Here is a 12,043-nt window from a genome sequence, read left to right as displayed (position 1 = left end):
AGCATGGGACACAAGCACCATGTTGCTATAATGAATGAAATGTGCGGTGGAGAGAGTAGCAGCAACACCAGCTTCTCGGGGGAGTGCTTGCTGCGGTCTCGGAGGAAGCCATAGACACTGTGCATTGCAGTGTTACTCTTCCTGTAAACGCTGCCTGTCCCGTGTAGGTACTAGGAGAGCCAGGTGGTCTCACTCTCACTGTGCAGCTATATATAGTTGTAAACCACCCCACATGACTTCCCCTGCCAGCAGAAGCTCCTGCATACCTTTCCCGGCCAGCTGCAGGATCCTTGTAGTGTAGGTTATGTTACTGGGTCCTAGTGCTGCTACTGGAAACGTTTGTGTGCTCATTTTTGTTAGAAGATTAACAAAACATATGTAGATGTTAATAAAGGCTGGTATTAGCCATATGGGTGTTGAAAATTCAGTTAGTGATGATTTTGTTTCAACTCCATAAGGGAATATTTAAGCCCTTATTATGCATATTTTGCCACTAACAAGGGTAATAGGAGCCATGCTCATGTCGTTAGTGCCAACCGTAACTACCTCACCCCTGTACTGCCTCCTTACCCTCACCCCTGTGTGCCTGACACTTCACCCCTGTACTGCCCCCTAACCCTCACCCCTGTGTCTGTCACCTCGTCCCCGTGCTGCCACCTTACCCTCACCCCTGTGTGCCTGACACCTCACCCCTGTACTGCCCCCTTACCCTCACCCCTGTGTGCCTGACACTTCACCCCTGTACTGCCTCCTTACCCTCACCCCTGTGTCTGTCACCTCACCCCTGTTCTGCCCCTTACCCTCACCCCTGTGTGCCTGACACCTCACCCCTGTACTGCCCCTTACCCTCACCCCTGTGTGCCTGACACCTCACCCCTGTACTGCCCCTTACCCTCACCCCTGTGTGCCTGACACCTCACGCCTGTATTGCCTCCTTACCCTCACCCCTGTGTCTGTCACCTCACCTCTGTACTGTCTTTTTACCCACACCACTGTACCTGACACATCACCCCTGTGCTCCCCTTTACCCTCCCTATGTGTGCCTAGCACCTCACTCCTGTGTGCCTGACACATCACCCCTGTGCTTCCCCCTTACCCTCAGCCTGTGTGCCCGTTACATCACCCCTGTGCTACCCACTTACCCTCAACCTGTGTGCCCGATGACTTACCCCTGTGCTGTCTCCTTGCCCTCCCCATGTGTGTCTCTCACTTCACCCCTGTACTGACCCCATACCCACACGCCTGTGTACCTGATACCTCACCCCTGTGCTGTCTCCTTGCCCTCACCATGTGTGTCTGCCACCTCACCCCTGTGCTACCCCCTTACCCTCACCATATGTGCTTGTGTCCTCTTACTGTGTGCTGCCTCCCCTGTGCAGGGTTCATTAGCTGCTACTTTTATTGAATGTAATTTGGGGGTAGCATAGTGATATAGTGCTTGTATGTAGTGTGGGGATGTAGTTCACTGATATATGGTTATGTAGTGTGGGTAGGTAGCATTGTGGTGTAATGTAAGAAGGCAGTTGGGGAGGTATAGGCCCTCATTCCGAGTTGATTGCTCGCTAGCTTCTTTTTGCAGCCATGCAAATGCATAGTCACCATCCACAGGGGGAGTGTATTTCCCCTTTGCAAGTGTGCGATTGCATGTGCAGCCGAGCGGTACGAAAACGTTTTTTGCAGTTTCTGAGTAGGTCTGAACTTACTCAGCTGCTGCGATCACTTCAGCCTGTCTGGTCCCGGAATTGACATCAGATACCCGCCCTGCAAACCCCTGGACACGCCTGCGTTTTTACTACCACTCCCAGAAAACGGTGAGTTGACACCCATAAACACCTTCTCCTGTCAATCTCCTTGCGATCGGTTGTGCGAATGGATTCTTCACTAGAAGCATTGCACAGTAACGATGCTGTTTGTACCCGTACGACGTGCGTGCACATTGCAGTGCATACGCAGTTTTGCCGTTTTCTTAACTGATCGCTGCGAAAATCGGCAGCGAGCGATCAAGCCGGAATGACCTCCATAGTGCGGAGACTTGAGGTGCATTCACAAGGTGAGATATTGACTATGCCCGATTTTGACTATGCAATTTCCATTGAACTCCCCCGGAGCCCAGAAGCACCGATTTTGACTATCTGTACTTTCGATTTTGACTATGTACGATTTTGACTAAGTGGCAATTTTGACTATAGTTTGTACACTATATAGTTAAGATTGACTTGCCTGTCTACAGTCTATCTAGCCTTACGATAGCAATCCCGCGGGAGTGCGCATCGGGATCGCAAGGTGGCTAACACCTTGCGATTTGCATTAACTTTCCTTGCGATTTTGACTATATAGTCAAAATTGAAAGGAGAAATCTTACCGTGTGTACACACCTTTAGAGTGAGTAGGTAGCATAGTGATGTAGTCTGGGTAAGTAGTTTGGGAAGCTAGATATAATGAAGGAATGCAACTTGGGGAAGTAACATAGTGATATAGGTATAAATGCATGAAGCAGTGATAAGAGTGGAGAAGTGAGCCAGGGAAGAAGTTGCCCATGGCAACCTATCAGCTGCTCTGTATGCAAATTATAAATATTACTTCAATGCTGATTGGTTGCCATGGACAACTTCTACACTGGCTCACTTCTCCACTCTTTTCACTGCTTAGTACATATCCCCTCTTTTCTTGCAGTGTTCAATTTTATATATATATATATATATATATATATATATATATATATATATATATATATATATATATATATATATATATATAGAGAGAGAGAACGAAAAGAAGGAGCGGCACTCGGCGGCTTGAAAGGAGAAAAGTGTATTGAACAACACAACAAGGAGTCCGACGTTTCGGGGCTCACATGCCCCTTTGTCAAGGTGTACAACAGTGTAAGGAAGTGTAAAACAAACCTTTTATAGTGTGGAAGAAGCCCCATGCGTGCACACAGTGAGAGCCAAACGGCCCCGTCGTCCGGCGCCGTCCATCGACGTCATCAACGAGCGGCCGCCCGGTACCATGGTAACTGGGTACACCACGTTGCCGCACCGCATCGTGGGAAATGTAGTGCGCTAAAAGAACGAATACATACATACAGTGCCCAGCACCTGCTAAAAACTATACACAAACCCAGCAGTATGCATAAAAACTGGTAATTCAAATAGGCTTCTAATGTCAGAGGCACTTAATGCAACCATAGTGGCGTATTACACTATCTAAACGCCGGCAGGTTGAGCCTGTAATTCAATGTGAAGGAAGCCCTATGTTACGGTGCATGAGTGAAACAACAGTTAACATCTGCTGGGATTGAGTTACGGGAGTAAAATAGTAGAGGATAGTATTGTAGCCAGACCCTAAGGGGACGCATTGTGTACAAATATAAATTATACATAAGATCTTTAAACATTAGTACAAAAAGGCATGCAAGAGGACAGAAATAAGAATAAAGCAGTGTCATAATAGAGATGTTCCAGATGTGACAAAGTCCAGGAATGGCTTTCAATTATGTATGAACAAATTCCATGGCATCATCTCATTAAGTCCCCCTGGATTAATGGTTCCCAACCGATGGATCCATTTGGCTTCCAATCGAAGGAGCCTGCCTTCACGGTCACCTCCCCTCAGCGATTTTTCCACATGGTCAATAACCATATGTTTGAGGTCATTAATGGAATGTCCAGCTTCCAAGAAATGTCTGGCGACAGGCTGATCTGATGTTTTTCCCACACAGGCTTTTTTGATTGTAGACCGATGGAGGGCCATTCGTTCCCTCATAGTTCTAATAGATTTGCCCACATACACCAAGTTGCATGGGCAAATTATGATGTAAATAATAAACGAGGAGGTGCACGTAAGAACATATCTTATAGAGATGTCTCGATCTTCATGTGGGTGTCTGAACGTGGAACCGGTAAGCATATGAGAGCAGGTGGTACATTTTATACATTTGTAACATCCAGGTGCTTTCGACAGAAAACCCAATGGGCATTCTGCCTTCTTACTGAAGCCTGTCACATCAGTGTGGACTACAATGTCCTTGATATTGCGTCCCCTGGTGAAACAAGCCATAGGACGCTTGTTTTTAAAAATTGGAAGAGCAGAATCTGACGAGACAAGTGGCCACAAGGCCCTAGAGGCGCGTGGAACCACTGCACTTGTGGTGTTATACTGGGTAACAAATTGAATCACTTCCCCTTTGGTTTTTTTGATGTTAGAGGAAAGTAATCTACTTCTCGGTATTGCCATAATCTCCAATTTTTGTGCCTGCAGTTTCCTATGGTCGTAACCTCTTCGTAGGAATTTAGTGATCAGTCTGTCAATTTCCTCTTCTAGTTTGGAACGATCGCTGGTGATTCTGGCGATTCTTATCATCTGTGACCTGGGGAGCCCTTTGATTAAACCTTTGGGGTGGTGACTATTGGCCCGAAGAAGGGTGTTTTGATCAGTAGGTTTAGTATAAAGTCCAGTATGAATTCGTCCATCTCTGATGGTCACCTGAACGTCCAGATAGTTGATAGTGGAATCATTGATGGTATACGTAAATTTGATAGGTGAATCTCGTGAATTGGCTGTAGCCATTAGCGCTTCAAAAAGATCCTGAGGGCCAGTCCACATGATGAACAAGTCATCTATGAAACGCGTATATAAAAGAATACACTTTGATATTTCTGGTTCCTTGAAAAAAATTTCTGCCTCCTCTTTAAACATGAAGATATTAGCAAAGGATGGGGTGACATTGCTCCCCATCGCACACCCATTCTCTGGTGAAAAAAATGGGCATCAAACAGAAAAAAATTATGGGTGAGAATTAATTCTAGCAGATCAAGAAACAGCTTGTGGTCCAGATTATTCACTTGTTCTGATATGAGGAATTCTTTCATCGCTTGTAGACCTTGTTGATGGGGAATACTAGTGTAGAGACTACACACGTCTACTACACACATTATGGTGCCTGGTGGTACACAATCCACTGTGGAAAGTCGCTGGAGAAAGCAGGTGGTGTCCTTTATAAATCTTTGATGCCCTAGGATAAACGGTTGTAGAATGTTATCTAAAAAAACTGAAATGGGTTGAAATATGGAATTCCTAGCTGATATAATTGGACGACCAGGAGGACTTTGAAGTTTTTGTGAATTTTTGGCACCGTGAAAAAGACAGGGACTTCAGGGTGATCCTGTGAAAGAGCCTTAAGCAGTTTAATAGAGATTAAGCCCTGAGCACAAGCTGTTTTCAGTTATAGTTAGTGTTAGGGACTTACCCAATGAGAGGCTACCTTGATGCGGTGGGTAAGCTCATAGCCCTGGCCAGGAATATGCTAAGTGACTCTGGTTACTACAGGTTGAGCTAGTGTGATCTAGTGCACCTGCTACCTTTTTCCTTTGTACACTTTACTAAGTCTCAAGCAGAGTAGCACCTCACTACCTAATTAAGGTGTGCAAATTAGGGCCCTTTTCCCTCTGTAACTGATGTATTCATAAATTTTTGAAGGTAGGAGACACCTTCACCCTAATTTAGCACCCTGCCCCACCCACCCCTCTGATTTTAAATAGTCCAACACTCTAGCCTTTACATTTGGAATGAGCACACTGAGGTAAGACTCCTACATTTTGTTTAATATGGCAGTCCATAATGGGGGGAATTCTCTGGGGTGCGGGGCTCCCTGTGCCTACCGTGGCTGGGTGTCCCTGGGGCATCGCAATTTAACACTATTTCATCACTCCATGGCACTTATAGTTTGTTTTATATATATATATATATATATATATATGTAACACCTTCACATAATTTTCCTTTACTCCTCACATTATTCACACATGCAGCAACAGCTGCTCCTACCTCTTTAACCCTATATTTTTATCACTCCTGCGATGCCCTGGGGTTGTCTGGCTGGGTGGCTCTGGGGTATCCTGCCCCCCGGACCTGAACCCCTATAGTTAGTGTTAGGGACTTACCCAATGAGAGGCTACCTTGGTGCGGTGGGTAAGCTCATAGCCCTGGCCAGGAATATGCTAAACGCCTCTGGTTATTACAGGTTGAGCTAGTGTGAGATAGTGCACCTGCTACCTTTTTCCTTTGTACACTTTACTAAGTCTCAAGCAGAGTAGCACCTCACTACCTAATTAAGGTGTGCAAATTAGGGCCCTTTTCCCCTAGTTTTTAGCAGGTGCTGGGCACTGTATGTATGTATTCATTCTTTCAGCGCACTACATTTCCCATGATGCAGTGCGGCAACGACGTGTACCCAGTTACCATGGTACCGGGCGGCCTCTCGTTGATGACGGCGCCGGACGACGGGGCCGTTTGGCGCTCACTGTGTGCACGCATGGGGCTTCTTCCACACTATAAAGGTATGTTTTACACTTCCTTACACTGTTGTACACCTTGACAAAGGGGCATGTGAGCCCCGAAACGTCGGACTCCTTGTTGTGTTGTTCAATACACTTTTCGCCTTTCAAGCCGCCGAGTGCCGCTCCTTCTTTCCGTCCTATGCTACAGTTTCACTTGGAAAAGGCATCGGTGCTGGCTTTGCATTGTTTAGGGAGTGCCAATTCGCCTATGTTCTATATATATATATATATATATCTATCTATCTAGGAAAGGAAACAGAGGGGACGCTCCAATTTAATTCATAAAAGCACAACAACCTTGTTAAAATCACAACGCTGATGCTCGTACCATAAAACACTACGCTGTCGGCTTAATACCACATGGTTTAAAACCTGAATCCCCGACAATACTCCAAACCTCAGGTGACTGTTCTGGATGGGACCACAAGCCCATGTCGCTAGACTGCTACTCACAGCCGCCGCACGTCGGGATTGTTGTGCTTTTATGAATTAAATTGATACTGCACTCTGTTTCCTTTCTTATGTCTTTCTCCCATGGGATTCCAGGCTATTTGTGATGGCGGGCAGCAGCGGTCCTGTATAAAGGGGGGACACTAGTGCACCCACTCTCTTCAGCGTGGGGGAGTAGTGGTTGGAAGTCTCGTTGATAAAGACTGTTTACTATACATATAATTGTTTTTACTGAGCGCACCTGATTATTTTTAAAGTGTTTTAAATATATATGTGTGTGTGTATGATATATATATGGTGGGAAGCATCTGGATCGGCACTCAATTCACGGCATGAGAGAGCCTGCGTGCCATTGTAGAAATACACAGTAATACACTACTCTCCTGACGGGAAGAATAATCCATACATTTACCCCATAGTGTGAAAATGTAGTGTAAGGAGGTGGGGAAGTATTACAGCGATACTCGTAGTATGTCACCACACACCCCTACCTACCCTGAGAGAATTGGCACTGATCACACTACCTGCAATGGCATACAATAGGCCCTTCCTAAATTTCAGCTCCAGGCCCATGTGGACCTTAATCTGGCACTGCATAGTCCCCCTGCACCACACCAGAAAATAACAGTTTAAATGGTTCCAGAACAAAGGGATTCACCTTTACAGGATAAGAGGGGACAGACTAAGGTTATAAGGTGGTGTTTGGTATCCAGCTGTAGGGTATTTTAAGGGTAACATTCCGGTGTTGGTCTGCGGAAGATCGCATGTTCCTGCGGATAATTATGTGCAGAAGCAGAATATAGATATAAACTGTATTTACTGTATATTATGTATGCGGCGGGAAGCCAGAGGAGACCACCCACGAGCAGTTGGGAAAGACATCGCCTACCTTTTCAAATCAACCTATGACCTCTCCTGTACTGTAAAAGTGCATTCCTGTGTCCAATGGACAAAGGGATTACAGTATCCATTGTATTGCTTTTGGAAGAATTGTATAAATAAAGCCTGCTGCAGCCTGGCCTGGCACAAGACTCACAAAGTTATCTATCAGATGACCGGGGACCGGCCGGGTTGTGCAAGCGATTCCAATCACGTATGTACATTGACTGTAGCCATTATTCTGTTATATTGTTTTGTATTGTAGTGTATGATTTGTATTGTAAACCCCCTTTCAGCAAATATTACGCTGTGGTGTCGGAACCCAGTGGTTTCGGTGTTGTCTCTTCCTTTTCCTGCTAAGGTTTAAGGGTGTATTAGTAACGCATCGCATTGCTGTATAAGGTTTAAAGTGTATCTCTGGGTGTGTGCGCGCTGTATGTACTTTGTACCCCCAGCGCGGTGTTTGTACGCTAAGTCCGTACAGTGATACGGGACTCTGTACGCAAACTGTGTATAAAGTACGTAGCGTGTGTATTAAGTATAGCAGCCGCAGCGGCTAAAGGTTTAAAGAGTATTTAAGGTGTGTTTAAGGTATAGCTTTCTTTCCTGTAAGATAATCGACATTATCACACACCTGGAATCTACTCCAGACCTTTTACCTGCTTAATTGATGATGAAATAACGAGGGAATAGCCCACTCCTGTCCATGAAATCGCTTTTGAGTCGACTGTCCCATTACTTTTGGTCCCTTAAAATGTGGGAAGCACATACAGAAACCATTGTAATTCCTACACTGTTCACCTGATTTGGATGTAAAATACCCTCAGATTAAAGTGGAAAGTCTGCAGTTAAAGCACATCTTGTTTGTTTCATTTCAAATCCATTGTGGTGTTGTATAGAGCCCAAAATATGAGAATTGTGTCAATGTCCCAATATTTATGGACCCGACTGTATATCACAGAATACTTGTACTAAATATTCATATAGTAGTGCACTTGTTCTTAACTAACGCTGTCTAAACGACATGTAGAATACTTAAGTGTCCTGTAAATGCACAGCGCTGATGAGGCAGGTGGCTTTACAGAGGAGACAATGCCCAGCAGTCCCAGGATCAGTGCAGCTCTGTGAAATGGCGCCCAAACGCTGATAGGGAGTGAGGGAGAGATGCAGCTCCAGGGCGGAAACACCTGCTGTAGATGGTGCCTGGAGCTGGGGGAGGGGGCTACAGGTCAGCGCCTTATCTCCTCTGCTGGACTTCACCACCGGGTACTATGGAGCCTATGATAAACAGATTTTAGTAAATCTGACCTGTGTTCTCTGCCCTGGTGGATATAGTGGGGTCCATGCACGGCCACATTGTCCACGCCAGCTGCGCGGTCCATCTCCTGGGACCACAACCGGATTTAGATTTCGGTGGGTCCCAGCTAGGGGACCCTCTTACCTCCTCCCTGAAGTGCGGCCACGTGATCCAGGAGAGCAGCAGCGGTGATTTATGCCTTACGGGAACTGGAGAGCCTCTGCTGCAAGTACCCAGCAACCAGGGCACGGGAGTATGCAACACCGCTGAGGGAGGTGATGGAGCCACAGCAAAGAATGTCAGACTGACATGCCTGTGCTGCAGCCCTTGAAGTAGTCTTTTTTTCTTTAAAAAAATGCTCTTTTCAGGGCTGCCTATCGCAGCCCCACCTATTAGCTGCCTGCACGACAGGCACCAACTTACAAACTGAGCTCCAGTGCCTGGAGGCGGGGCTATAGAGGAGGCGGTGCAGTGCATCCTGGGAACAGTCAAAGCTTTAGCCTGTTGGTGCCTCGGATCAAGAACCAACTCTACACCCCGATGTTATTCCCTGTGGAATACCAGTGTACCCCGCTTCAGAAATGTTTGTTAAATGCCAATTATTCTATGAAGGGGCTATGACCAGCAGAAACGAGGAATAGCACTTGCTTTTAATAAGTGCTTGGAAAGACAACCCACCTCTTTCCAAGAACAATGACCTTCCCCCACAGGGCCAGTCAGCCCTGAGATGAACGGTCAGTTTGTCAAGCTCCAGTAAAGCACTGATGTGTTCTAGACTTTGCAGAGTTGTCCACAGCAGGGGTCCCAGAATATGGGTGATGTGATCACTGATGTGTTCAGCACAAAATTCTATTGTGTGCTGCAATTGTGAGGCCTTTATCAAATAACAGTGCCTGGCTGGCTCTCTGATGGCCCAGGCTTCTGTCACCTAGACTGCCATTATTGTTTGAAGGATAAATATGGCACATAGGAGAAAACACATCTCCTGCCGGCTGTTGTTAGAAATTAAACATACTAATCCAACATTCATCTTTCATAGCACAGAAAAATATCCTCATACAGGTTGAGTATCCCTTATCCGAAGTAATCCATAATTTTTTTGAACACCGACTGAGATAGAGACACCTTTGTGAACATTGAACCTTCAGAAAAATAGGATTTTAATACCAACCAGTAAATCCTTTTCTCTTAATCCGTAGAGGATGCTTCAAGAACCATGGGGTATAGACGAGAGCCGCAGGAGACATGGGCACACTATAAGACTTTGACTGGGTGTGAACTGGCTCCTCCCTCTATGCCCCTCCTCCAGACTCCAGTTATAGGAACTGTGCCCAGGGAGACAGACATTTCGAGGAAAAGGATTTATTTAGTTATTTTAAACGAAGGTGAGATACATACCAGCTCACACCTCCAACACGCCGTACAACATAGCATTCAACAAACAACACATGCAACAGCATGACCAACAACAGTCACAAATTGACTGAACTAAAGCAACATGAGCGTAACTATAACCAAACTGCAGATACAGCCCGTACTGGGACGGGAGCCCAGCATCCTCTACGGACTAAGAGGATTTTAATACCTACCGGTAAATCCTTTTCTATTTTCTCATACGTCCTAGAGGATGCTGGGGATGCTTTTAGAACCATGGGGTTTATACCAAAGCTCTAGAACGGGCGGGAGAGTGCGGATGACTCTGCAGCACCGATTGACCAAACAAGAGGTACTCCTCAGCCAGGGTATCAAACTTGTAAAACTTCGCAATGGTGTTTGATCCCGACCAAGTAGCAGCTCGACAAAGTTGTAACGCCGAGACTCCACGGGCAGCCGCCCAGGATGAGCCCACCTTTCTGGTAGAATGGGCTTTCACCAATTTCGGTAACGGCAATCCTGCCGTAGAATGAGCCTGCTGAATTGTATTACAAACCCAGCACGCAATAGTCTGCTTAGAAGCAAGAGCCCCAATCTTGTTGGGAGCCCACAGGACAAACAGAGCCTCTGTTTTCCTAAGCTGAGCCGTTCTGGCGACATAGATTTTCAAAGCTCTGACTACATCAAGAGACTTCGACTCCGCCAAGGCGGCAGTAGCCACTGGCACCACAATAGGCTGGTTTACGTGAAACGATGAAACCACTTTTGGCAGAAATTGCTGACGAGTTCTCAACTCCGCTCTATCTGCATGGAAGATTAAACAGGGGCTTTTGTGAGACAAAGCCCCCAACTCAGACACCCGCCTTGCGGATGCCAAGGCCAACAGCATGACCACTTTCCAAGTAAGCAATTTTAACTCAACCTTGCGCAAAGGTTCAAACCAATGTGATTGCAAGAATTGCAACACCACATTAAGATCCCACGGTGCCACAGGAGGCACAAATGGAGGGTTGATGTGCAGCACGCCTTTTACGAAGGTCTGAACTTCTGGAAGAGAAGCCAATTCTTTCTGAAAAAGATCGACATGGCCGAAATCTGTACTTTAATAGAGCCTAACTTTAGGCCCGCATCCACACCTGCTTATAGGAAATGGAGCAAACACCCCAGGTGAAATTCTTCCGTAGGAGCCTTCTTGGATTCACAACAAGACACATATTTCCTCCAAATACGGTGGTAATGCCTTGCCGTTACTTCTTTTCTAGCCTGAAGAAGTGTGGGAATGACTTCACTGGGAATACCCTTTTGGGATAGGATTTGGCGTTCAACCGCCACGCCATCAAACGCAGCCACGGTAAGTCCTGATACACGCACGGCCCCTGTTGTAACAGGTCCTCCCGAAGAGGAAGAGGCCATGGATCTTCTATAAGCAACTCCTGAAGATCTGGATAGCAAGCCCTTTTTGGCCAATCCGGAACAATGAGGATCGCCTGAACCCTTGTTGTTCTTATAATTTTTATCACCTTTGGAATGAGTGGAAGTGGAGGGAACACATATACCGACGGAAACACCCACGGTGTCACTAGGGCGTCCACCGCTATCGCTTGAGGGTCCCTTGACCTGCAACAATATCTATGAAGTTTCATGTTGTGGCGGGACGCCATCATGTCTACTTGAGGAACTCCCCAACGACTTGTCCCTTTTGCAA

Source organism: Pseudophryne corroboree, chromosome 7 (assembly GCF_028390025.1).
Source record: "Pseudophryne corroboree isolate aPseCor3 chromosome 7, aPseCor3.hap2, whole genome shotgun sequence".
NCBI classification, from domain to species: domain Eukaryota; kingdom Metazoa; phylum Chordata; class Amphibia; order Anura; family Myobatrachidae; genus Pseudophryne; species Pseudophryne corroboree.
Note: the sequence above shows the minus strand (reverse complement) of the source record.